The sequence below is a fragment of the Pseudophryne corroboree genome, chromosome 2 (genome assembly GCF_028390025.1).
Source record: "Pseudophryne corroboree isolate aPseCor3 chromosome 2, aPseCor3.hap2, whole genome shotgun sequence".
Taxonomy (NCBI): Eukaryota; Metazoa; Chordata; class Amphibia; order Anura; family Myobatrachidae; genus Pseudophryne; species Pseudophryne corroboree.
The window spans coordinates 464,776,470-464,802,327 of NC_086445.1; the positions used below are offsets into that span (position 1 = coordinate 464,776,470).

The 25,858-nt window shown below is 48.4% G+C and overlaps 1 protein-coding gene and 1 long non-coding RNA gene across 6 annotated transcripts in view; one reads left to right on the top strand and one right to left on the bottom strand.

Moving 5' to 3' along the window:
• Positions 1-25,858, top strand: part of NCK2 (NCK adaptor protein 2) — a 141,537-nt gene that overhangs the window by 57,915 nt on the left and 57,764 nt on the right. The gene's annotated exons all lie outside the window — the stretch shown is intronic.
• LOC135028679 (uncharacterized) overlaps positions 1-25,858 on the bottom strand; it is a 97,919-nt gene that overhangs the window by 48,270 nt on the left and 23,791 nt on the right. The gene's annotated exons all lie outside the window — the stretch shown is intronic.

Genomic DNA, 25,858 nt, shown 5'->3' on the forward strand with positions numbered 1-25,858 from the left:
CGCTCTGTCAGCGGTCTTCCTTCCGGGCGTGGGCAACTGGGAAGCAGACTTCCTCAGCAGACACGATCTCCATCCAGGAGAGTGGGGTCTTCATCAAGAGGTCTTTGCAGAAGTGACAAGTCGTTGGGGAATTCCTCAAATAGACATGATGGCGTCTCGCCTCAACAAGAAGCTTCAGAGATATTGTTCCAGGTCAAGGGACCCTCAAGCCAGTGCAGTGGACGCCCTGGTAACTCCGTGGGTGTTTCAGTCGGTATATGTGTTCCCTCCACTTCCACTCATTCCAAAAGTGTTGAGTATCGTAAGAAGAACAAGGGTTCAGGCGGTACTCATCGTTCTAGATTGGCCACGGAGGGCCTGGTATCCGGATCTTCAGGAATTGCTCATAGAAGATCCCTGGCCTCTTCCTCTCAGAGAGGATCTGTTACTGCAGGGGCCGTGCGTCTTCCAGGACTTACCGCGGCTGCGTTTGACGGCGTGGAGGTTGAACGCCAAATCCTAGCTCGAAAGGGTATTCCCGGGTAAGTCATCCCCACTATCTTTAAGGCTAGAAAGGAGGGCACGGCGAAGCATTATCACTGAATTTGGAGAAAGTATGTGTCTTGGTGTGAAGCCAAGAAGGCTCCTACGGAGGAGTTTCAGCTGGGTTGTTTCCTCCATTTTTTGCAGGCAGGCGAGGATGCATGCCTGAGATTAGGTTCCATTAAAGTGCAGATTTCGGCTTTATCTATTTTCTTTCAAAAAGAATTGGCCGCCCTTCCAGAGGTTTAGACTTTCGTGAAGGGAGTGCTGCACATCCATCCTCCGTTTGGCACCATGGGATCTTGACGTGGTGTTGCAATTTCTTATGTCTCACTCGTTTGAACCTTTGCGAAAGGTTGCGTTGAAATTTCTCACTTGGAAAGTGGTCATGCTTTTGGCCTTGGCGTCCGCAAGACGGGTGTCGGAATTGGCGGCTTTGTCTCTCACAAGAGCCCCTATTTGATTTTCCATGTGGATAGAGCGGAATTGAGGACTCGTCAACAATTTCTGCCGAAGGTGGTTTCTTCGTTTCACATAAACCAGCCTATTGTGGTGCCTGTGGCTACAGATGCCGTGGCTGTGTCAAAATCTCTCGATGTAGTGAGAGCTTTGAAAATTTATGTCGCCAGAACGGCTCCAATTAGGAAATCAGAGGCTCTGTTTGACCTATATGCTCCCAACAAAATTGGGGCTCCTGCTTCCAAGCAGACGATTGCACGCTGGATCTGTAATACGATTCGGCATGCTCATTCTACGGCTGGATTGCCGTTGCCGAAGTCGGTGAAAGCCCATTCTACCAGGAAGGTGGGCTCATCTTGGGCGGCTGCCCGAGGAGTCTCGGCGCTTCAACTTTGCCGAGCAGCTACGTGATTGGGTTCAAACACTTTTGCTAAGTTCTACAAGTTTGATACCCTGGCTGATGAGGACCTCATGTTTGCTCAATCGGTGCTGCAGAGTCGTCCGCACTCTCCCGCCCGGTCTGGAGCTTTGGTATAGACCCCATGGTCCTTTTGGAGTCCCCAGCATCCTCTAGGACGTAAGAGAAAATAGGATTTTAATACCTACCGGTAAATCCTTTTCTCCTAGTCCGTAGAGGATGCTGGGCGCCCGTCCCAGTGCGGACTGTTATTTGCAGTTGTGTTGTTAGTTATAGTGTTACACGAAGGTTGTGTATCGGTTATGTTCAGCTTGTTGCTGTTTTAGTTCATGCTGTTAACTGGTGTTGCTTAAAAGCCTTGTTGTACGGTGTGTTGTGGTGTGAGCTGGTGTATTTCTCACCCTTGGTTAACAAAAATCCTTTTCCTCGAAATGTCCGTCTCCCTGGGCACAGTTCCTATAACTGAGGTCTGGAGGAGGGGCATAGAGGGAGGAGCCAGTTCACACCCATTCAAAGTCTTATAGTGTGCCCATGTCTCCTGCGGATCCCGTCTATACCCCATGGTCCTTTTTGGAGTCCCCAGCATCCTCTACGGACTAGGAGAAAAGGATTTACCGGTAGGTATTAAATTCCTATTTTCTCTGTGTCTCCCTGGGGACTCTGTGTGGATTAAAACTGTGTTTTCACCGTGTGTGTGTGTGTGTGTGTGTGTGTGTGTGTGTGTGTGTGTGTGTGTGTGTGTGTAAGGCCCTTCACGTTACAATGTCCAGGGACTGTGTTTCATGCACAGCAGACTGTCTGTCGTTTCGAGGTGATTCGCTACCATGTACACAAGGTAGTTCCCATTCTCAGGCTAGTGGGTCAGAACCCACATGGTTAGATTTCATCAAGGGGATGATATCAAATATTTCTACAAAATTAGCCCAGAATGAAAAAGAGACGCAATACTTAAGACTAGAGATGAGCGGGTTAAGTTCTCCGAGAACCGAACCCTACCGAACTTTGCCTTTCGAGTCCGGATCCGAGCCAGGCTCGGATTTTCCCTCTTGACTCGGAAACCCGAACGCAGCAAAACGTCATCATCCCGCAGTCGGATTCTCGCAGGATTTTGATTCCATATAAGGACCCGCGCGTCCCCGCCATTTTCACTCCAGTCTCGGAAAGTGTATAGAGAGGAAGTGTCCTCAGTGTCTGTGTGTTGGGGCGGGAAAGTGGGGTGGCAAGTATTGTGCTGCTCAGTCCAGTCCAGTGTAGTCACTCAGTGTGTTGTGCTGTATCAGTCCAGGCAGTCAGTGTTGGTGTTCTCTGCTGCCATATATCCAGTGTAGCTGTATTAAGTGGTGCTATGTTGTGCAGACCAGTGGTAGTGTCCTATGTCATCAGTAATTCCAGTGACGATATACGCTGCTGCTATATGTCCATTGCTGCAGTATAACAATTATAACAACCTGTTGGGCTGCATCAGACCAGTGGTAGTGTCCTGTGTCATCAGTAATTCCAGTGACGATATACGCTGCTGCTATATGTCCACTGCTGCAGTATAACAACCTGTTGAGCTGCATCAGACCAGTGGTAGTGTCCTGTGTCATCAGTAATTCCAGTCATTCCTGTAACGCATATTGTCTCATATAACTCCCAAAAAATAATTGAGAACAAAAATTTTGAGGAGAAAATAGGGAAAGATCAAGAAGAACCACTTCCTCCTAGTGCTGAAGCTGCTGCCACTAGCCATGACATAGACGATGAAATGCCATCAACGTCGTCTGCCAATGCCGATACCCAATGTGATAGTAGAGGGCGTGTAAAATCCAAAAAGCCAAAGCTCAGTAAAAAGAACCAAAAAAAGAAATTTAAATCGTCTGAGGAGAAACGTAAACTTGCCAATATGCCATTTACGACACAGAGTGGCAAGGAACGGCTGAGGCCCTGGCCTATGTCACATGACGATGGAAGCCCTCATAACTGAGGCCTTGACACTTATGTTGGCGTTAGACGTGCGTCCGGTATCCGCCATTAGTGCAGTGGGATTTAGACAATTGATGGAGGTATTGTGTCCCCGGTAACAAATCCCATCTAGATTCCACTTCACTAGGCAGGCGATAGCGAGATTTTGCCATCTAATTCCAGTGGTTTGGACGTATAATTACAGTGATTTTGGCAATTAATTTCAGTGATTTATAAATATTAATTACAGTGATCTTGCCAATTTCAGTGATTTATAATTATTAATTAAAGTGATCTTGCCAATTAATTCCAGTGATTTGGATTTATAATTCCAGTTGTAATTGTTTGTGTCGCTTGGCTTAGTCATACAGCTACCTCATTGCACCTCTTTGACATCTTTGCAATCTTTGCATGAGGTGCTGTTTGGGGTCTAGGTTTTGAAAAGTGCCATCCTGTGTTACACTGCCGTATTAGTCCTGGGGTACTGCCGTATAAGTCCACCAATTGCAGATTTTTTCTAAAGTGACTGGAGCGTGCTGGAGATGCTGTCAGTGGACCGAAAAATTGCGGCCCACTCTCGACATTCAGCCACTGCGTGACACTACTAGATGGGCCAGGTGGTTGTGTCGCTTAGCTTAGACCTACAGCAACCTCGGTGCACTTTTTTTCTTCTTTGCATCATGTGCTGTTAGGGGCCTTTTTTATATCTGTCCTCCTGTCTGCCACTGCAGTGCCACGCCTAGATGGGCCAATTGTTTGTGTCGCTTGGCTTAGTCATACAACTACCTCATTGCATTTCTTTTTCTTCTTTGCGTGATGTGCTGTTTGGGGCCTTTTTTTTCCATATCTGCCCTCCTGTCTGACACTGCAGTGCCACGCCTAAATGGGCCAATTGTTTGTGTCGCTTGGCTTAGTCATACAACTACCTCTTTGCAATTCTTTTCTTTGCATCATGTGCTGTTTGGGGACTAGTTTTTGAATAGTGCCATCTTGTCTGCAACTACAGTGCCTCTCCTAGATAGGCCAGGTGTTTTTACCGCACACTTGTGTCGCTTAGCTTAGTCATACAGCCACCTCGGTGCAACTTTTAGGCCTAAAAACAATATTGTGAGGTGTTCAGAATAGACTGGAAGTGAGTGGAAATTAATGTTATTGAGGTTAATAATACCGTAGGAGCAAAATTACTAGTGATGAGCACCGGAAATTTTTCGGGTTTTGGGTTCGGTTCCGCGGCCATGTTTTGGGTTCGAACGCGTTTTGGCAAAACCTCACCGAATTTTTTTTGTCGGATTCGGGTGTGTTTTGGATTCGGGTGTTTTTTTCAAAAAACCCTAAAAAACAGCTTAAATCATAGAATTTGGGGGTCATTTTGATCCCAAAGTATTATTAACCTCAATAACCATAATTTCCACTCATTTTCAGTCTATTCTGAACACCTCACACCTCACAATATTATTTTTAGTCCTAAAATTTGCACCGAGGTCGCTGGATGACTAAGCTCAGCGACCCAAGTGGCCGACACAAACACCTGGCCCATCTAGGAGTGGCACTGCTGTGTCACGCAGGATGGCCCTTCCAAAAAACACCCCCCAAACAGCACATGACGCAAAGAAAAAGAGGCGCAATGAGGTAGCTGTGTGACTAAGATAAGCGACCCTAGTGGCTGACACAAACACCTGGCCCATCTAGGAGTGGCACTGCAGTGTCACGCAGGATGGCCCCTCAAAAAACTACTCCCCAAACAGCACATGACGCAAAGAAAAATGAAAGAAAAAAGAGGTGCAAGATGGAATTGTCCTTGGGCCCTCCCACCCACCCTTATGTTGTATAAACAGGACATGCACACTTTAACCAACCCATCATTTCAGTGACAGGGTCTGCCACACGACTGTGACTGAAATGACGGGTTGGTTTGGACCCCCACCAAAAAAAAAAGCAATTAATCTCTCCTTGCACAAACTGGCTCTACAGAGGCAAGATGTCCACCTCATCATTATCCTCCGATATATCACCGTGTACATCCCCCTCCTCACAGATTATCAATTAGTCCCCACTGGAATCCACCATCTCAGCTCCCTGTGTACTTTGTGGAGGCAATTGCTGCTGGTGAATGTCTCCACGGAGGAATTGATTATAATTCATTTTAATGAACATCATCTTCTCCACATTTTCTGGATGTAACCTCGTACGCCGATTGCTGACAAGGTGAGCGGCGGCACTAAACACTCTTTCGGAGTACACACTTGTGGGAGGGCAACTTAGGTAGAATAAAGCCAGTTTGTGCAAGGGCCTCCAAATTGCTTCTTTTTCCTGCCAGTATAAGTACGGACTGTCTGACGTGCCTACTTGGATGCGGTCACTCATATAATCCTCCACCATTCTTTCAATGGGGAGAGAATCATATGCAGTGACAGTAGACGACATGTCCGTAATCGTTGTCAGGTCCTTCAGTCCGGACCAGATGTCAGCATCAGCAGTCGCTCCAGACTGCCCTGCATCACCGCCAGCGGGTGGGCTCGGAATTCTGAGCCTTTTCCTCGCACCCCCAGTTGCGGGAGAATGTGAAGGAGGAGATGTTGACAGGTCGCGTTCCGCTTGACTTGACAATTTTGTCACCAGCAGTTCTTTGAACCCCAGCAGACTTGTGTCTGCTGGAAAGAGAGATCCAAGGTAGGTTTTAAATCTAGGATCGAGCACTGTGGCCAAAATGTAGTGCTCTGATTTCAACAGATTGACCACCCGTGAATCCTTGTTAAGCGAATTAAGGGCTCCATCCACAAGTCCCACATGCCTGGCGGAATCGCTCTGTGTTAGCTCCTCCTTCAATGTCTCCAGCTTCTTCTGCAAAAGCCTGATGAGGGGAATGACCTGACTCAGGCTGGCAGTGTCTGAACTGACTTCACGTGTGGCAAGTTCAAAAGGTTGCAGAACCTTGCACAACGTTGAAATCATTCTCCACTGCGCTTGAGACAGGTGCATTCCACCTCCTATATCGTGCTCAGTTGTATAGGCTTGAATGGCCTTTTGCTGCTCCTCCAACCTCTGAAGCATATAGAGGGTTGAATTCCACTTCGTTACCACTTCTTGCTTCAGATGATGGCAGGGCAGGTTCAGGTGTTTTTGGTGGTGCTCCAGTCTTCTGTACGTGGTGCCTGTACGCCGAAAGTGTCCCGCAATTCTTCTGGCCACCGACAGCATCTCTTGCACGCCCCTCTCGTTTTTTAAATGGTTCTGCACCACCAAATTCAAGGTATGTGCAAAACATGGGACGTGCTGGAATTTGCCCAGATTTAATGCACACACAATATTGCTGGCGTTGTCCGATGCCACAAATCCACAGGAGAGTCCAATTGGGGTAAGCCATTCCGCGATGATCTTCCTCAGTTGCCGTAAGAGGTTTTCAGCTGTGTGCGTATTCTGGAAAGCGGTGATACAAAGCGTAGCCTTCCTAGGAAAGAGTTGGCGTTTGCGAGATGCTGCTACTGGTGCCGCCGCTGCTGTTCTTGCGGCGGGATTCCATACATCTACCCAGTGGGCTGTCACAGTCATATAGTCCTGAGCCTGCCCTGCTCCACTTGTCCACATGTCCGTGGTTAAGTGGACATTGGGTACAACTGCATTTTTTAGGACACTGGTGAGTCTTTTTCTGAGGTCTGTTTACATTTTCGGTATCGCCTGCCTAGAGAAATGGAACCTAGATGGTATTTGGTACCGGGGACACAGTACCTCCAACAAGTCTCTAGTTGGCTCTGCAGTAATGATGGATACCGGAACCATGTTTCTCACCGCCCAGGATGCCAAGGCCTCAGTTATCCGCTTTGCAGCAGGATGACTGCTGTGATATTTCATCTTCCCTGCAAAGGACTGTTGGACAGTCAATTGCTTGGTGGAAGTAGTAAAAGTGGTCTTACGACTTCCCCTCTGGGATGACCATCGACTCCCAGCAGCAACAACAGCAGCGCCAGCAGCAGTAGGCGTTACACGCAAGGATGCATCGGAGGAATCCCAGGCAGGAGAGGACTCGTCAGAATTGCCAGTGACATGGCCTGCAGGACTATTGGCATTCCTGGGGAAGGAGGAAATTGACACTGAGGGAGTTGGTGGGGTGGTTTGCGTGAGCTTGGTTACAAGAGGAAGGGATTTACTGGTCAGTGGACTGCTTCCGCTGTCGCCCAAAGTTTTTGAACTTGTCACTGACTTATGATGAATGCGCTGCAGGTGACGTATAAGGGAGGATGTTCCGAGGTGGTTAACGTCCTTACCCCTACTTATTACAGCTTGACAAAGGCAACACACGGCTTGACAAATGTTGTCCGCATTTCTGTTAAAATACTTCCACACCGAAGAGCTGATTTTTTTGGTATTTTCACCAGGCATGTCAATGGCCCTATTCCTCCCACGGACAACAGGTGTCTCCCCGGGTGCCTGACTTAAACAAACCACCTCACCATCAGAATCCTCCTGGTCAATTTCCTCCCCAGCGCCAGCAACACCCATATCCTCCTCATCCTGGTGTACTTCAACACTGACATCTTCAATCTGACTATCAGGAACTGGACTGCGGGTGCTCCTTCCAGCACTTGCAGGGGGCGTGCAAATGGTGGAAGGCGCATGCTCTTCACGTCCAGTGTTGGGAAGGTCAGGCATCGCAAACGACACAATTGGACTCTCCTTGTGGATTTGTGATTTCGAAGAACGCACAGTTCTTTGCTGTGCTTTTGCCAGCTTGAGTCTTTTCATTTTTCTAGCGAGAGGCTGAGTGCTTCCATCCTCATGTGAAGCTGAACCACTAGCCATGAACATAGCCGTTCCTTGCCACTCCGTGTGGTAAATGGCATATTGGCAAGTTTACGCTTCTCCTCCGACAATTTTATTTTAGATTTTTGAGTCCTTTTTTTACTGATATTTGGTGTTTTGGATTTTACATGCTCTGTACTATGACATTGGGCATCGGCCTTGGCAGACGACGTTGCTGGCATTTCATCGTCTCGGCCATGACTAGTGGCAGCAGCTTCAGCACGAGGTGGAAGTCGATCTTGATCTTTCCCTATTTTTGGAACCTCAACATTTTTGTTCTCCATATTTTAATAGGCACAACTAAAAGGCACCTCAGGTAAACAATGGAGATGGATGGATACTAGTATACTTATGGATGGACGAGCGACTGCCGACACAGAGGTAGCTACAGCCGTGGACTACCGTACTGCGTCTGCTGCTAATATAGACTGGATGATAATGATATAAAAAATATATATATATCACTACTGCAGCCGGACAGGTATATATTATATAATGACGGACCTGCTGGACACTGTCAGCACTGCAGACTCCTAAAGTAAGCTACTAGTATCAAGAAGGTAGAAAAAAAAAAAAACACCACAGGTAGGTGGTATACAATTATGGATGGACGAGCGACTGCCGACACAGAGGTAGCTACAGCCGTGGACTACCGTACTGCGTCTGCTGCTGATATAGACTGGATGATAATGATATAAAAAATATATATATATCACTACTGCAGCCGGACAGGTATATATTATATAATGACGGACCTGCTGGACACTGTCAGCACTGCAGACTCCTAAAGTAAGCTACTAGTATCAAGAAGATAGAAAAAAAAAAAAAACACCACAGGTAGGTGGTATACAATTATGGATGGACGAGCGACTGCCGACACAGAGGTAGCTACATCCTGGACTACCGTACTGTGTCTGCTGCTAATATAGACTGGATGATAATGATATAAAAAATATATATCACTACTGCAGCCGGACAGGTATATATTATATAATGACGGACCTGCTGGACACTGTCAGCAGAATGCGTTTATAGATTAAAAACACCACACGACGAGTGTTTAACTTTTTCAGGCAGACAATCACAATATACTGGTGGTCAGTGGTCACTGGTCAGTCACACTGGCAGTGGCACTCTGGCAGCAAAAGTGTGCACTGTTAATGTACTCCTGCTATAACTGCTCCCCAGTCTCCCCCACAATTAAGCTGTGTGAGCAGTGAGCACTCAGCACAGTCAGATATACATAGATGATGCAGCACACTGAGGCTGAGCACAGATATGGTATACTGTGTCACTGTGTATCGTTTTTTTTCAGGCAGAGAACTGATTATATTAAATAATAATAAAACTGCACTGGTGGTCACTGGTCAGTCACTAGTAAACTCTGCACTCTCTGAGTACTCCTAAGCTCCAGTAAATCAAGTGTCTCACTCTCACTATCTATTTCTATTCTAAACGGAGAGGACGCCAGCCACGTCCTCTCCCTATCAATCTCAATGCACGTGTGAAAATGGCGGCGACGCGCGGCTCCTTATATAGAATCCGAGTCTCGCGATAGAATCCGAGCCTCGCGAGAATCCGACAGCGGGATGATGACGTTCGGGCGCGCTCTGGTTAACCGAGCAAGGCGGGAAGATCCGAGTCTGCCTCGGATCCGTGTAAAAAGGCTGAAGTTCGGGGGGGTTCGGATTCCGAGGAACCGAACCCGCTCATCACTAAAAATTACCCCCAAATTCTGTGATTTTAGCTGTTTTTATGTGTTTTTTTCAAAAATCATCCGGATCCAAAACCAAAACACAAAAGGGAGGTTTTGGCAAAACCAAGCCAAAACCAAAACACGAAAGTGGAATTAGAACCAAAACACAAAAAAACGAAAAGTGCCCGCCGCACATCTCTACTTAAGACAGTCTGTGGCTGACCTCATAAATAGACATCCAGTCCCCACAGCCATCCTGGATATCATTTTTTTTTTTTTTTTTTAATCATCATTATTTTAGTTTTTTAAAAAGTGTTTAATAGGAATTGCTAAATCCTGTTAAACACTTGGTAATCTGGGCCAGGGATAGGTTTGTTTATGCCCATTTAAAGATGAAAAAAACATTTAGGCTAATCTAGAAATGTGCAGTTGTAAATGTTTTTTTTTTCTTCTCATTTTGAATAATGAAGTACAAATAAGATGCACCAGCTTTTCTCCTGCACTGTAGTCCATCATTAGAATGTTTATCTAGACTGGGTTAATGATGTGTTTGTTTGTTAATTCATCATGCTGCAGACAGATCATAGTTAATGACTATTTTCAAACTTAGACCTGTCTAATCAGGTCACTATAGTCTTTTATTGGTGTCACAACACTCTTCATTATGCATTGAGGTCCTTTTTTCCAATCCTTTATTTGCCCTAAAAGCTTTCAAAAAACGTCCTAGTGGATGCTGGGGACTCCGTAAGGACCATGGGGAATAGACGGGCTCCGCAGGAGACATGGGCACTTTAAGAAAGAATTTGGATTCTGGTGTGCTCTGGCTCCTCCCTCTATGTCCCTCCTCCAGACCTCAGTTTGAATCTGTGCCCGGACGAGCTGGGTGCTACTTAGTGAGCTCTCCTGAGCTTGCTATAAGAAAGTATTTTGTTAGGTTTTTTATTTTCAGGGAGATCTGCTGGCAACAGACTCCCTGCATCGTGGGACTGAGGGGAGATAAGCAGCCCTACTCTCTGAAGATAGGTCCTGCTTCTTAGGCTACTGGACACCATTAGCTCCAGAGGGATCGTACACAGGATCTCACCCTTTGTCGTCCGATCCCGGAGCCGCGCCGCCGTCCCCCTCGCAGAGCCGGAAGACAGAAGCCGGGTGAAAGAAGCAAGAAGACTTCGAAATCGGCGGCAGAAGACTCCAGTCTTCACTGAGGTAGCGCACAGCACTGCAGCTGTGCGCCATTGCTCCCACACTACACCCACATACTCCGGTCACTGTAGGGTGCAGGGCGCAGGAGGGGGGGGCTCCCTGGGCAGCAATTAGGACCTCTTGGCAAAAGTTAGACATATATACAGTTGGGCACTGTATATATGTATGAGCCCCCGCCATAATAGTGTACAGAAACGCGGGATAAAAGCCCGCCGCTGAGGGGGCGGGGTTTCTTCCTCAACACTCACCAGCGCCATTTTCTCTCCACGGCTCCGCTGAGAGGAAGCTCCCCAGGCTCTCCCCTGCAGATTCACGGTAGAAGAGGGTAAAAAGAGAGGGGATGGCACATAAATTATGCGCAAAAACATAATATACAGCAGCTACTGGGTTAACACTAAGTTACTGTGTGATTCCTGGGACATATAGCGCTAGGGTGTGTGCTGGCATACTCTCTCTCTGTCTCTCCAAAGGGCCTTGTGGGGGAACTGTCTTCAAAAAAGAGCATCCCCTGTGTGTGTGGTGTGTCGGTACGCCTGTGTCGACATGTTTGATGAGGAAGGCTGTGTGGAAGCAGAGCGGGAGCAAATGAATGTGGTGTCTCCGCCGACGGCGCCGACACCTGATTGGATGGATGTGTGGAAGGTTTTAAATGATAATGTTAATTCCTTGCATAAAAGGTTGGATAAAGCAGAAACCTTAGGACAGTCAGGGTCTCAGCCCATGCCTGATCCGATGTCGCAGAGGCCGTCAGGGTCTCAGAAGCGCCCACTATCCCAAATTGTTGACACAGATACCGACATGGATTCTGACTCCAGTGTCGATTATGATGATGCAAAGTTACAGCCTAAATTGGCTAAAGCCATCCGTTATATGATTATAGCAATGAAGGATGTGTTGCACATCACAGAGGAAACCCCAGTCCCTGACAAGAGGGTTCATATGTATGGGGAAAAAAGGCAGGAGGTGACCTTTCCCCCTTCACATGAGCTAAATGAGTTATGTGAAAAGGCTTGGGAATCTCCAGATAAAAAACTGCAGATTTCCAAGAGGATGCTTATGGCGTATCCCTTCCCGCCAACGGACAGGTTACGCTGGGAATCCTCCCCTAGGGTGGACAAAGCTCTAACACGCTTATCCAAGAGGGTAGCCCTGCCGTCACAGGATACGGCCACCCTAAAAGATGCTGCGGATAGAAAGCAAGAGGGTACTCTGAAGTCAATTTATACACATTCAGGTACCTTACTAAGGCCGGCAATTGCGTCGGCCTGAGTGTGTAGTGCTGTAGCAGCATGGACGGATACCTTATCTGAGGAACTTGATACCTTAGACAAGGATACTATATTAATGACCCTGGGGCATATAAAAGACGCTGTCCTATATATGAGAGATGCTCAAAGAGACATTAGCCTACTGGGCTCTAGAATAAATGCAATGTCGATTTCTGCCAGAAGGGTCATGTGGACTCGGCAATGGACAGGCGATGCCGACTCAAAAAGGCACATGGAGGTTTTACCTTACTAGGGTGAGGAATTGTTTGGGGAGGGTCTCTCGGACCTGGTCTCCACAGCTACTGCTGGAAAGTCAAATTTTTTGCCATATGTTCCCTCACAACCTAAGAAAGCACCGTATTACCAAATGCAGTCCTTTCGATCACAAAAAGGCAAGAAAGTCCGAGGTGCGTCCTTTCTTGCCAGAGGCAGGGGCAGAGGCAGAGGAAAGAAGCTGCACAACACAGCTAGTTCCCAGGAACAGAAGTCCTCCCCGGCTTCCACTAAATCCACCGCATGACGCTGGGGCTCCACAGGCGGAGCTAGGCCCGGTGGGGGCTCGTCTCCGAAATTTCAGCCACAAGTGGGTTCACTCCCAGGTGGATCCCTGGGCAATAGAGATTGTGTCTCAGGGATACATGCTGGAATTCAAAGAGATGCCCCCTCACCGATACCTCAAATCGGCCCTGCCAGCTTCCCCATTAGAGAGGGAAATAGTGTTAGCTGCAATTCACAAATTGTATCTTCAGCAGGTGGTGGTCAAGGTTCCCCTCCTTCAACAAGGGAAGGGTTATTATTCAACCATGTTTGTAGTACCGAAACCGGATGGTTCGGTCAGACCCATATTGAATTTAAAATCTCTGAACATATACCTGAAAAGGTTCAAGTTCAAGATGGAATCGCTCAGAGCGGTCATTGCAAGCCTGGAAGAGGGGGAGTTTATGGTGTCTCTGGACATAAAGGATGCATACCTTCATGTCCCCATTTATCCACCTCATCAGGCGTACCTCAGATTTGTGGTACAGGATTGTCATTACCAATTTCAGACGTTGCCGTTTGGTCTCTCCACGGCACCGAGAATATTTACCAAGGTGATGGCAGAAATGATGGTACTCCTGCGGAAGCAAGGGGTCACAATTATCCCATACTTGGACGATCTCCTCATAAAAGCGAGGTCAAGAGAGCAGTTACTGATCAGCGTAGCACGCTCTCTGGAAGTGTTAGGACAGCACGGCTGGATTCTGAATATTCCAAAGTCGCAGTTGATTCCTACGACTCGTCTGCCCTTCCTGGGTATGATTCTGGACACAGACCAGAAGAGGGTTTATCTCCCGATGGAGAAGGCTCAGGAACTCATGACACTGGTCAGAGACCTATTAAAAACAAAAAAGGTGTCGGTGCATCACTGCACACGAGCCCTGGGAAAGATGGTGGCATCATACGAGGCCATTCCCTTCGGCAGGTTCCATGCGAGGACCTTTCAATGGGATCTCCTGGATAAATGGTCCGGATCACATCTTCAGATGCATCGGTTACTCACCCTATCCCCCAGGGCCAGGGTGTTTCTTCTGTGGTGGCTGCAGAGTGCTCACCTTCTGGAGGGCCGCAGATTCGGCATTCAGGACTGGGTCCTGGTGACCACGGATGCAAGCCTCCGGGGGTGGGGGGCAGTCACACAGGGAAGAAATTTCCAAGGCCTGTGGTCAAGTCAGGAGACTTGCCTTCACATCAACATCCTGGAAATAAGGGCCATATACAACGCCCTATGTCAAACGGAGTCCCTACTTCGCGACCAACCGGTTCTGATTCAGTCAGACAACATAACCGCAGTGGCTCATGTAAACCGCCAAGGCAGCACAAGGAGCAGAGTTGCGATGGCGGAAGCCACCAGGATTCTTCGCTGGGCGGAGAATCACGTAAGCGCACTGTCAGCAGTGTTCATCCCGGGAGTGGACAACTGGGAAGCAGACTTCCTCAGCAGGCACGACCTCCACCCGGGAGAGTGGGGACTTCATCAAGAAGTCTTCACACAGATTACAAGTCGGTGGGAACTACCACAGATAGACATGATGGCGCCACGCCTCAACAAAAAGCTACAGAACTATTGCGCCAGGTCAAGGGACCCTCAGGCGGTAGCTGTAGACGCCCTGGTGACACCGTGGGTGTTCCAGTCGGTCTATGTATTTCCTCCTCTTCCTCTCATACCCAAGGTATTGAGGAAAATAAGAAAAAGAGGAGTAAGAACAATTCTCATTGTTCCAGATTGGCCACGAAGGACTTGGTATCCAGATCTGCAAGAATTGCTCACAGAGGATCCGTGGCCTCTTCCTCTAAGACGGGACCTGTTGCAACAGGGACCCTGTCTCTTCCAAGACTTACCGCGGCTACGTTTGACGGCATGGCGGTTGAACGCCGGATCCTAGCAGAAAAGGGTATTCCGGAGGAGGTCATTCCTACGCTAATAAAGGCTAGGAAGGACGTAACAGCTAAACATTATCACCGGATATGGCGAAAATATGTTTCTTGGTGTGAGGCCAGCAATGCTCCTACAGAGGAGTTTCAGCTGGGCCGTTTCCTTCACTTCCTTCAGTCAGGAGTTGATTTGGGCCTGAAGTTAGGCTCAATTGAGATCCAGATTTCGGCCCTTTCCATTTTCTTTCAAAAGGAGTTGGCTTCTCTGCCAGAAGTTCAGACGTTTGTGAAAGGACTGCTGCATATTCGGCCTCCTTTTGTGCCTCCAGTGGCACCTTGGGATCTTAACGTGGTGTTGAGTTTCCTGAAATCACACTGGTTTGAACCACTTAAAACAGTGGAGTTGAAATATCTCACGTGAAAGGTGGTCATGCTATTAGCCTTGGCTTCGGCTAAGCGCGTGTCAGAATTAGCGGCTTTGTCTCATAAAAGCCCATATCTGGTTTTCCATATGGATAGAGCGGAATTGAGGACACGTCCACAATTTCTGCCAAAAGTGGTCTCATCCTTTCATATGAACCAACCTATTGTGGTGCCTGTGGCTACTCGTGACTTGGAGGATTCCGAGTTACTAGATGTAGTCACTGTTTATCCTGTATGCATCCAACAAGCTTGGTGCTCCTGCTTCAAAGCAGACTATTGCTCGCTGGATTTGTAACACGATCCAGCAGGCTCATTCTGTGGCTGGATTGCCGCAGCCAAAGTCAGTGAAAGCCCATTCCACTAGGAAGGTGGGCTCTTCTTGGGCGGCTGCCCGAGGGGTCTCGGCATTATAGCTATGCCGAGCTGCTACTTGGTCAGGTTCAAATACGTTTGCAAAGTTCTACAAGTTTGATACCCTGGCTGAGGAGGACCTATCGTTTGCTCAATCGGTGCTGCAGAGTCATCCGCACTCTCCCGCCCGTTTGGGAGCTTTGGTATAATCCCCATGGACCTTACGGAGTCCCCAGCATCCACTAGGACGTTAGAGAAAATAAGATTTTACTTACCGGTAAATCTATTTCTCGTAGTCCGTAGTGGATGCTGGGCGCCCGTCCCAAGTGCGGACTTCTTCTTCAATACTTGTATATAGTTATTGCTTAAATAAGGGTTATGTTGTGGTTGCATCAGGGTTTATCTGATGCTCTGTTATTGATCATACTGTTAACTGGGTAAAGTTATCACAAGTTATACGGTGTGATTGGTGTGGCTGGTATGAGTCTTACCCTGGATTCCCAAAATCCTTTCCTTGTACTGTCAGCTCTTCCGGGCACAGTTTCTTTAACTGAGGTCTGGAGGAGGGACATAGAGGGAGGAGCCAGAGCACACCAGAATCCAAATTCTTTCTTAAAGTGCCCATGTCTCCTGCGGAGCCCGTCTATTCCCCATGGTCCTTACGGAGTCCCCAGCATCCACTACGGACTACGAGAAATAGATTTACCGGTAAGTAAAATCTTATTATTTGAGCACCAAGGGGGCGGAGTTGAGCCTTATTTTTGTTTGTCAGTAACAGAGTAATTTGGGGATCAACATTGCTTTTCACATATTTTACTTTGCACATTTTCATGTTCCATTGTTTCCTATTTAATACATATGTTTATGCGATTTACATACTTTTCTGTATTGTCTAACTTCTCCTTTATCAGATGCGGGACACTTGAGACGATGGAGTTAAGAGTGGTGTGAGGGTCCTATGCACTTCAACTGTGACGCTGAAACTCTCTCTTCCTACTCAAAACCCTATGGCCCTTATTTCGAGTTGTTCGCTCGCAAGCTGCTTTTAGCAGCTTTGCACACGCTAAGCCGCCGCCTACTGGGAGTGAATCTTAGTTTATCAAAATTGCGAACGAAAGATTAGCAGAATTGCGAATAGACACTTCTTAGCAGCTCCAGACTTACTCGGCATCTGCGATCAGTTCAGTCAGTTTCGTTCCTGGTTTGACGTCACAAACACACCCAGCGTTCGCCCAGACACTCCTCCGTTTCTCCAGCCACTCCCGCGTTTTTCCCAGAAACGGTAGCGTTTTTTCGCACACACCCATAAAACGGCCAGTTTCCGCCCAGAAACACCCACTTCCTGTCAATCACATTACGATCACCAGAACGAAGAAAAAACCTTGTAATGCCGTGAGTAAAATACCTAACTGCATAGCAAATTTACTTGGCGCAGTCGCACTGCGGACATTGCGCATTAGCGACTATTCACTCCGTTGCGACAAAAAAATAACGAGCGAACAACTCGGAATGACCCCCTATGTTTTTATAGCCATTCGTTTTTTTCGGAGTGCCCAATTGGGCTGGGTGTTTATTTCGGTGCTTAGCAACATTAGTAATTTTGGGTGTGATTTTTAAATTGTATGTTTGCTTCTCATGGTGGCTGTCAGAGATGTTTCCAGCAGGAGAACAGTAGCCACTACTGCACAGGTAGGGTCCATGGAGCCTCTGGTGCCATTGGGCTATCCTGCGCCTAACTGCATACCCAGTATGCAGGTAATCAGGTAAACCACTTGGTGCTGCTTTAGCAGGTAGTCTACCTCTTACCTCTGTGTCATGGGCTCATGCTGTGGCAGTAATTGGCTAGCATTCAAGGCCGCCTTAGATCCCTGTGTGGTAATGTTAAGGGCATACTTTCTTTTTCTTTTTTATATATGTATTTGCATGCAGTGTGTGAGGGGGATCCGGTCTGAAGATCGACAGTGTCTAGGTCGACAATGTTTATGTCGACCACTATAGGTCGACAGTCACTAGGTCGACATGGATGGAAGGTCGACCGGTTTCTAGGTCGACATGTGCTAGGTCGACAGGTCTAAAGGTCGACATGAGTTTTTAAAAAAAAAAAAATTTGTGGATTTTTTCATACTTAACGATCCACGTGGACTACTATTGGAACGGTAAAGTGTGCCAAGCGAAGGCACCATGCCCGAAGAAAATAGTGTGGCGCGCATAGTGCGCCACCGTGCCCGTAGCGTGGCGAGCGAGCCCGCAAGGGGCCCATTTGCGCTCGCCACACTGTCGGTAAGCCGGCGGTCGGGCTCCCGGCGCCGGTATGCTGGTCGCCGGGAGCCCGATCGCCGGCATATGGTAGTGAACCCGTTTAGTGTGTTCTCTTCTTCCTAAAGGTTATTTTGCACTACTTTTACTTCCAAGTCCCAGAAAAAGGCCTTTTTTTCAGGTACACTACAGTTTGGCAAAGGCTTGACTTTATGTTGTGCCTTTCTTAGTGGATTTGGAGAATGCGGATGATTCTGATGAGGAGTGGAAGCCTTAATCAGAGCATTTTGGTAGGTACTCCAGATTCAGGATGATTCTGAAGCAGAGGGTGCAGCACTGTTTAAGAAGAGAGTGAAACGGAATTGCTTTTCTTTCCTTCCTTCAGTTGAATGAGTTGTTGGAAGGGGTGGTCTTCAGTATGCCGAATGTCGGGATCCCGGCGCACAGTATACCGGCGCCGGGATCCCGACACCCGGCATACCGACAGATATTCTCCCTCGTGGGGGTCCACGACCCCCCGGAGTGAGAATAAATACCGTGTCCGCAGCGTGGTGAGCGCAGCGAGCCCGCAAGGGGCTCCTTTGCGCTCGCCACGCTGTCGGTATGCCGGCGGTCGGGCTCCCGGCGCCGGTATGCTGGTCGCCGGGAGCCCAGCCGCCGGCATACCATACTACACCCGTTGGAAGAGGCTCAACCAGATAGGAAATTTAAACTTCCCTGAAGATTTCATGTTTTGTATCCCCTTCCTAACGGGATAAAGTAGGAATCTCCTCATAAGATGAATAATCGAGGCAGCCATTGATGCTGCCCAGCTGGTTGCTCGCATTTCAGGAGCAGCTATAGCTCCATGCACAGGTTTTCATCATGACCTGGAAGGCTGATTGGGATTAGAAAAAAATAATCTTTAGAGTGTGAGAAGCACCAGGCATGAAGGGAAAGAACCCCCGCCAAGGGGGCCCTGTTATTGCACAAGGACAGGCGATTTAAGTCTGATGTTTGGGTAAAGGGTGTAGCAACCAGGTGTCTAGAACCTGTCTGTCCTTCTACCCTATTTTCTTTTCCACAGCGAAAGAAATCCAGAAAGGTGTCTGGTCCTGGATACTTCAATTAAAAATTCACTTTAAGCGAACATTGTTGTGCCAGGAGACCAAAGAAAGATTAGTTTCTCTTACGTCCTAGAGGATGCTGGGGACTCCGTAAGGACCATGGGGATAGACGGGCTCCGCAGGAGACATGGGCACTCTAAAGACTTTAGGTATGGGTGTGCACTGGCTCCTCCCTCTATGCCCCTCCTCCAGACCTCCGTTTATTACTGTGCCCAGAGGAGACTGGGTGCATTACAGGGAGCTCTCCTGAGTTTCCTGAAAAGAAAGTATTTTGTTAAATTTTTTATTTTCAGGGAGCCTGCTGGCAACAGACTCCCTGCAGCGAGGGACTGAGGAGAGAGAAACAGACCTACTTTAATGTCATGCTCTGTTTCTTAGGCTACTGGACACCATTAGCTCCAGAGGTAACGGAACGCAGGTCTCACCCTGCAGTTCGTCTCAGAGCCGTGCCGCCGTCCTCCTCGCAGAGCCAGAAGATAGAAGCCGGGTGAATATGTGAAGAAAGAAGACTTTAGATCTTCACTGAGGTAACGCACAGCGGTAATGCTGTGCGCCATTGCTCCCACACAGCACACTCACACGGCAGTCACTGTAAGGGTGCAGGGCGCAGGGGGGGCGCCCTGGGCAGCAATAAGGACCTCCAAATCTGGCAATAAGCATATATACAGGCTGGGCACTGTATATAAAAGAGATCCCCCGCCAGTTTTTGAATTTTTCAGCGGGACTGAAGCCCGCCGCTGAGGGGGCGGAGCTTGTTCCTCAGCACTCACCAGCGCCATTTTCTCCACAGCACACCGCTGAGAGGAAGCTCCCCGGACTCTCCCCTGCTTACCACGGTGAAAAAGGGTTTTAAAAAGGGGGGGGGGGGGCACATAATTTGGCGCAAATAGATAATTACAGCGCTGCCTGGGTAAACGTATAGTGTGTTTTTTCCTGGGTCATTGGCGCTGGGTGTGTGCTGGCATACTCTCTCTCTGTCTCTCCAAAGGGCCTTGTGGGGGAACTGTCTTCAGATAAGAGGTTTCCCTGAGTGTGTGGTGTGTCGGTACGCATGTCGGCATGTCTGAGGTAGAAGGCTTTCCTAGTGAGGAGGTGGAGCAAATTAATGTGGTGTCTCCGTCGGCAACACCGACACCTGACTGGGTGGATATGTGGAATGTTTTAAGTGCTAATGTGAATTTATTGCACAAAAGGTTGGACAAAGCTGAGTCCAGGAATTATGCAGAGAGTCAGGCACTGCCTACCCCTATGTTGCAGGGACCCTCGGGGTCTCAAAAGCGCCCACTATCCCAAATAGTAGACACTAATACCGAAACGGATTCTGACTCCAGTGTCGACTACGATGATGCAAAGTTACAGCCAAAATTGGCTAAAAGTATTCAATATATGATTATTGCAATAAAGGATGTTTTGCATATCACAGAGAAACCCCCTGTCCCTGACACGAGGGTACACATGTATAAGGAAAAGAAACCTGAGGTAACCTTTACCCCTTCTCATGAGCTGAACGAGTTATTTGAAAAGGCGTGGGAATCTCCAGACAAGAAACTGCAGATTCTCAAAAGGATTCTTATGGCATATCCTTTCCCGGCAAAGGACAGGATACGGTGGGAATCCTCCCCAAGGGTGGACAAAGCGTTGACACGCTTATCCAAAAAGGTAGCTCTGCCATCCCAAGATACGGCTACCCTCAGGGATCCTGCTGATCGCAAGCAGGAGGCTACCTTAAAGTCCATTTACACACACTCTGGTACCTTACTCAGACCGGCGATAGCGTCGGCTTGGGTTTGTAGCGCTGTAGCAGCGTGGACAGATACCTTATCGGCGGAATTGGATACCCTGGATAAGGATACCATTTTATTGACCCTGGGTCATATTAAAGATGCTGTCTTATATATGAGAGATGCTCAAAGAGACATTGGCCTACTGGGTTCTAGAGTCAACGCTATGTCGATTTCTGCTAGACGAGTCCTGTGGACCCGGCAATGGACAGGTGATGCCGACTCAGAGGCATATGGAGGTTTTACCTTACAAGGGTGAGGAATTGTTTGGGGAAGATCTCTCGGGCCTGGTCTCCACAGCTATGGCAGGTAAATCACATTTTTTGCCTTATATACCCTCACAGCCTAAGAAAGCGTCACATTATCAAATGCAGTCTTTTCGGTCAAATAAAAACAAGAGAGTATGAGGATCGTCCTTTCTTGCCAGAGGTAAGGGCAGAGGAAAAAAGCTGCCAACCACAACTAGTTCCCAGGAGCAGAAGTCCTCCCCGGCCTCTACAAAATCCACCGCATGATGCTGGGGCTCCGCTGAGGGAGTCCGCCCCAGTGGGGGCACGTCTTCGTTTTTTCAGCCACATCTTGTTACGATCCTGATGCTCAGGACAGGGGAGATCTTATGCAGTGAGTCCAGAGCACCAGGACGTGATGCTGGGATAGGGAAATGGAATGGAAATAGCCCCTAGCACCCTACCTCCGTTGTCTTACCCGTGTTGTCAATTCACGCCTGAACGACTATGGTTTCTTGGGCCCACGGCAGCCGCGTTTGAAGGGCGGATTAGGTCTGCCCAACTCCGATGCCCCCAGGTCTTAAAGAGAGACAAAGCGTGAACTGAGACAGGGTAATAACAAGGGGACCTCTAACTGAAACAACCAAGCTAGGGGCTACTAACTACCTGAAAACTAAACGTATGTGCGGCACGCCGCCAAAGGAAAAGAACTACAAAGGATACCACTGTCCACTCCCCCACACGGCACCGCAGAGTTCCGGGGAGGACAGTGAAAGCGGAAACCTCCGCAAAAGCACCAACTCAAAGAAACACAAATACTAAGCGGCCTAGGCCGCAACACGCGGCAGAAGCCGCTACTCACGAAACCGGGCGAGAACACCAGATGACAGTAACAGGTTCACAAGGACCAGAAGGATTCCCAGGACCGGCTTCAGAACTACAGAATACAAGAGGGCAGGGAGCAGGATCGACCAGATGCAGCTGACCAGGAACAAACTTCTACAAGGCAGGAACAGCATACAGGAAGCTATCACCGGCGTTTGTGTGAGACACTGAGGAGGCATATAACAGGGAACCCTCCAATGGCAGTACAGAGCCTAATTGATAAATGTCGTGCAGCTGCCTTGCTGCACGACCAGGGGAGAACAGGTGAGTAATCTTATGGCAACGGGGAACGCGGTCCACCTGTGGCGTCCCCGTTGCCATGGACCCGGCGGCCCTGCACGCACGGTGTCCTAGCGTTGCCAGGGACCCGGCGGCTATCGCGCGCACGGCGTCCCGGCGTTGCTAGGCGCCGTGCCTGGGCAATAGAAATTGTTTCCCAGGGTTACAAGCTGGAATTCGAAGAGGTGCCTCCTCGCCGGTTTTTCAAATCTGTCCTACCAGCTTCTCCACCAGAAAGGGAGATAGTTTTAAATGCAATTCACAAATTGTGTCTTTAACAGGTGGTGGTCAAAGTTCCCCTGCTTCAACAAGTATTACTCAACCCTATTTGTAGTCCCGAAACCGGACGGTTCGGTCAGACCCATTTTAATTTTAAAATCCTTGAACCTATACTTGAAAAGGTTCAAGTTCAAGATGGAATCGCTCAGAGCGGTCATCGCCAGCCTAGAAGGGGGGATTTTATGGTATCCCTGGACATAAAGGATGCATACCTTCATGTTCCCATATATCCACCTCATCAGGCGTACCTGAGATTTGCGGTACAGGATTGTCATTACCAATTTCAGACGTTGCCGTTTGGGCTTTCCACGGCCCCGAGGATTTTCACCAAGGTAATGGCGGAAATGATGGTGCTCCTGCGCAAGCAGGGTGTCACAATTATCCCGTACTTGGACGATCGTCTCATAAAAGCGAGATCACGAGAGCAGTTGTTGAACAGCGTGTCCCTTTCACTGAAGATGTTACAACAACACGGCTGGATTCTCAATATCCCGAAGTCACAGTTAGTTCCTACGACTCGTTTGACCTTCTTCGGCATGATTCTGGATACGGACCAGAAAAGGGTTTATCTTCAGATAGAAAAGGCCCAGGAACTCATGACTCTGGTCAGGGACCTATTGAAGCCAAAACAGGTGTCAGTGCATCACTGCACTCGAGTCCTGGGAAAGATGGTGGCATCTTACGAGGCCATTCCCTTCGGCAGGTTCCATGCGAGGACCTTCCAATGGGACCTACTGGACAAGTGGTCAGGGTCACATCTACAGATTGATCGGTTGATCACCCTGTCCCCCAAGGCAAGGGTGTCTCTCCTGTGGTGGCTACAGAGTGCTCACCTTCTAGAGGGTCGCAGGTTCGCCATTCAGGACTGGATTTTGGTAACCACTGACGCGAGCCTCCGAGGTTGGGGAGCAGTCACACAGGGAAGAAACTTCCAAGGTCTTTGGTCAAACCAGGAGACTTGTCTTCACATCAATGTCCTGGAGCTGAGGGCCATATACAACGCCCTTCGTCAAGCGGAGACTTTACTTCGCGACCTACCGGTTCTGATTCAGTCAGACAACATCACCGCAGTGGCTCATGTAAACCGCCAGGGCGGCACAAGGAGCAGAGTGGCAATGGCGGAAGCCACCAGGATTCTTCGCTGGGCGGAAAATCATGTAAGCGCACTGTCAGCAGTGTTCATTCCGGGAGTGGACAACTGGGAAGCAGACTTCCTCAGCAGACACGATCTACATCCAGGAGAGTGGGGACTTCATCAGGAAGTCTTCGCACAGATTGCAAGTCAGTGGGGACTGCCCCAGATAGACATGATGGCGTCCCGCCTCAACAAAAAACTACAGAGGTATTGCGCCAGGTCAAGAGACCCTCAGTCGGTGGCAGGGACGCCCTGGTGACACCGTGGGTGTTCCAGTCGGTCTATGTGTTTCCTCCTCTTCCTCTCATCCCCAAGGTGTTAAGAATAATAAGAAAAAGAGTACAGACAATTCTCATTGTTCCAGATTGGCCACGAAGGGCCTGGTATCCGGATCTGTAGGAGATGCTCACAGAAGATCCGTGGCCTCTTCCTCTAAGACAGGACCTGTTACAACAGGGGCCCTGTCTGTTCCAAGACTTACCGCGGCTGCGTTTGACGGCATGGCGGTTGAACGCCGGATCCTAGCGGAAAAGGGCATTCCGGATGAGGTCATTCCTACTCTGATAAAGGCTAGGAAGGACGTGACAGCTAAACATTATCACCGTATATGGCGGAAGTATGTTTCTTGGTGTGAGGCCAGGAATGCTCCTACGGAAGAATTCCATCTGGGCCGTTTCCTTCACTTCCTACAAACTGGAGTGAATTTGGGCCTAAAATTAGGCTCCATTAAGGTCCAGATTTCGTCCCTATCCATTTTCTTTCAGAAAGAATTGGCTTCTCTCCCAGAAGTACAGACTTTTGTGAAGGGAGTGCTGCATATTCAGCCTCCTTTTGTACCTCCAGTGGCACCTTGGGACCTGAACGTGGTGTTGAGTTTCCTTAAGTCACACTGGTTTGAACCACTTAAAACGGTGGAGTTAAAATATCTCACTTGGAAAGTGGTCATGTTGTTAGCCTTGGCTTCGGCTAGGCGAGTGTCGGAGTTGGCGGCTTTGTCTCATAAAAGCCCCTATTTAGTTTTCCATATGGATAGAGCGGAACTGCGGACCCGTCAATTCTTGCCAAAGGTGGTTTCGTCTTTTCATATGAACCAACCTATTGTGGTGCCTGTGGCTACGCGAGACTTGGAGGATTCCGAGTACCTTGATGTGGTCAGGGCTTTCAAAATTTACGTGGCCAGAACGGCTAGGGTCAGGAAAACAGAAGCACTATTTATCCTGTATGCAGCCGACAAGGTTGGCGCTCCTGCTCCCAAGCAGACTATTGCTCGCTGGATCTGTAACCCGATTCAGCAGGCTCATTCTACGGCTGGATTGCCGTTACCAAGATCAATAAAGGCCCATTCCACCAGGAAAGTCGGCTCTTCTTGGGCGGCTGCCCGAGGGGCTGTGCCGAGCTGCTACTTGGTCGGGTTCAAACACTTTTGCAAAATTCTACAAGTTTGATACCCTGGCTGAGGAGGACTTCAATCAGTGCTGCAGAGTCATCCGCGCTCTCCCGCCCGTTTGGGAGCTTTGGTATAATCCCCATGGTCCTTACGGAGTCCCCAGCATCCTCTAGAACGTAAGAGAAAATAAGATTTTAAACCTACCGGTAAATCTTTTTCTCCTAGTCCGTAGAGGATGCTGGGCGCCCGTCCAAAGTGCTGACTACTTCTGCAAGACTTGTATATAGTTTTTGCTTACATAAGGGTTATGTTACAGTTTTCCTCAGTCTCGGACTGATGCTGATGCTGTTTCATACTGTTAACGGGTTCGTATATCCCAAGTTTTACAGTGTGGATGGTGTGGGCTGGTATGAATCTTGCCCTTAGATTAACTAAAATCCTTTCCTCGTACTGTCCGTCTCCTCTGGGCACAGTTTCTCTAACTGAGGTCTGGAGGAGGGGCATAGAGGGAGGAGCCAGTGCACACCCATACCTAAAGTTCTTTCTTAGTGCCCATGTCTCCTGTGGAACCCGTCTATCCCCATGGTCCTTACGGAGTCCCCAGCATCCTCTACGGACTAGGAGAAAAAGATTTACCGGTAGGTTTAAAATCGTATTTTTTACTGCAACCTTTCTCTCGTTCAAAAACAAAATTATTATTTTAGACTGATACTCATGCATGTGCACATACATTTGATACTTCCAGTTCAGAGTTCTTCAGTTTGACATTGCCACTGTCCCGAGAGTCTTCACAAAAGTGTTGTCCGTAGTGACGACTCTACCCAGTTCTAGGTGGATCATGGTGATCCCATATTTGGATTATATATTCAAGGCAAACGTCCCTGCAGTTATTAGGTCATGTGAATCAGCATTTGGAGTGTCATGGTTGGCTTATAAATTACGCAAAATTTAGTCCCTTCTCAGCGGAAACACTTTTTTGAAATGGTGTTTGACACTAGAAAACAGAGTGTTTCTCACCGAAGACCAGATT